The sequence below is a fragment of the Apis dorsata genome, unplaced genomic scaffold, assembly GCF_000469605.1.
Source record: "Apis dorsata unplaced genomic scaffold, Apis dorsata 1.3 scaffold_23, whole genome shotgun sequence".
Taxonomy (NCBI): domain Eukaryota; kingdom Metazoa; phylum Arthropoda; class Insecta; order Hymenoptera; family Apidae; genus Apis; species Apis dorsata.
In genome coordinates, this window is record NW_006263325.1 from 68,035 (window position 1) to 70,349 (window position 2,315).

Genomic DNA, 2,315 nt, shown 5'->3' on the forward strand with positions numbered 1-2,315 from the left:
AGAAATTCAATCGATAAATAGGATAATAGGAAAAATTATGTTGAGTATATGGAGAGAGAAAAAGAGAGAGAAAAGAGAAGGAAAAGTGAAAAGGCAATAGGAGAAGTGGAAGAAACTAAGGGATGGAAGCGAAGGGATGGATTTAAGCCGGGCGTGTACGCACATATGCACGTAGCTACCTATTCTGTTGATTCAGCTTGGCCTCGCAGAGTGCTCGTTCCACGTCGTGGAACAGCGAACACGAAACGACGTCGATATCGATTTTACGACTGACGGATTAGTTCCTCCACTTTTCCTCCCCTCCCCCTTTTTTTCCCTCTTCTTCTTTCTCTCTCTGTCTCTCTTTCTCTTTTTTTTTCGAGAGAGAGACTCTGTCGTTAGCTTGTTCCATTGTGGTCGCGGCTAAAGAGGCAGCGACAAGAAACGTTTCGTTCCCGGAGCGGAGATTAAGGGAGACAGGGAGAGGATGATGACGAGAAGGGAAGGGAAGCTGTTTAAAAAAAAATCGTCGTTGATAAGGAGAAAAGTTATCGATCTACGTGTCCGACCGATATTATTTGTTATATTTTTATTTTTAACCATACAATTATGATACAATTTTATATATATATTTAATATTTAAGAATATTAAATACATATACATTATATTTAATATTTAAGAATATTATATAAGCTAGTTTTTTGCAAAATAGTTCTACTGTTTCACTCGTCTTATATTTGATACAATTATACAATACTGTCATATATCCATATTTAATATTTATATTAAATATTTATATTATTAATATTTATATTAAATATAGATATAATTATTAATATTTAAAAATAGAAGTTAGTTTTTTGCAAAATACTTCTGCTTCACTCGTATTATATTTATATTTAACACAATTATACAACAGTGTTATATATCCACATTTAATATTTAAAAATGGAAGTTAGTTTTTTGCAAAATACTTCTGCTTCACTCATATTATATCTATATTTGATACAATTATAGAACACTGTACAATTTTATTTATTGTATTTTTATTTTAACATATTAAAATTAAGATCGAATTGGATCTTAAGAGGAGAAATATCGATATAAATAATCTCGATAAATTTTTCGATAATACTTTTCAATTTTTGATAAGTTTGACAATGAGGGAAAAAGGAAATAGTGAAAGAAAGAAAGTGGAGAAAAAAATTTGGTATCGGGAAACAAACGAATGAATTAAGTAGTGTTAATAACATTATCAGAGTTACGTACGCGTATGTCATTGCGATTCGTGTACCCGTGGATGTAAAATAAAGCTTGAACAGTCAAAGTCGGGAAGAATGATCGGGCGATAAAACTCGGGCGAACAATCTTATCGCTCGAATTCGTGTGGCTGCGTTTTCGAGAATCGAAGTTATAAAGCGACGAGCAAAGTTTAGGAGAGCGTCGGAGTTAAGTGCATTCCTGGGTATCGCGCTTCCTTGCTGACATCAGATGTAACCGTTGTAAAAGATTTACGAGAAACTTTCAAACGGTGGATCCGATTCTCTCGAAACTCGGCAAACTTGATATGTACGCTTGTACGTTATTATATTATGTATATATGTATACATTTCTTTTTATCTTCTTTCATACTTCTCTACAAACATCATCATTGAGGATCTCAATTCTATTATAGCATCAATAATTATAGAATACTATTTAATATTATATTTAATTAATTTAAGAATAGAAGCAGATTTTCTATTTTTAAAAAAAATGTAGAACTTTTTTATTAGAAGCTAGTCTTTTGCAAGGACAATATTTTCTCAAAAATTTCCTCTATCTAAAAAAAAATATACCTATATTTGATACAAGTATACAATATCCATATTTAATAATGGAAGTTAGTTTTTTGCAAAATATTTCTGCTTCATATTATACTTATATTATACTTATTTGATACAATTATATAAATATGTAATATTTAAGAATGGAAGCTAGTTTTTTGCAAAATACTTCTGCTTCACTTATACTATATCTATATTTGATACAATTATATAACACTGTCCATGTTTAATATTTATATTAATCCATATGTCCATATTTAATATTTATATTAAATATTTATATTATTAATATTATTAATATTTATATTAAATATGGATATATAATTATTAATATTTAAAAATGAAAGTTAATTTTTGCTAAATATTTTTACTTCACTCATATACCTATATTTGATACAATATTTGATACAACACTGTTATATCCATATTTAATATTTATATTAAATATTATTAATATTTATATTAAATATGGATATAATTATTAATATTTATATTAAATATGGATATAA

At 28.1% G+C, this 2,315-nt stretch overlaps 1 protein-coding gene and 1 long non-coding RNA gene across 2 annotated transcripts in view; one reads left to right on the top strand and one right to left on the bottom strand.

The window, feature by feature from the left end:
• LOC102678231 (breast cancer anti-estrogen resistance protein 1) overlaps positions 1–2,315 on the top strand; it is a 116,733-nt gene that overhangs the window by 30,343 nt on the left and 84,075 nt on the right. The window lies entirely within an intron of this gene.
• The window catches only part of LOC116185579, a 14,189-nt gene that overhangs the window by 8,343 nt on the left and 3,531 nt on the right, over positions 1–2,315 (bottom strand). The gene's annotated exons all lie outside the window — the stretch shown is intronic.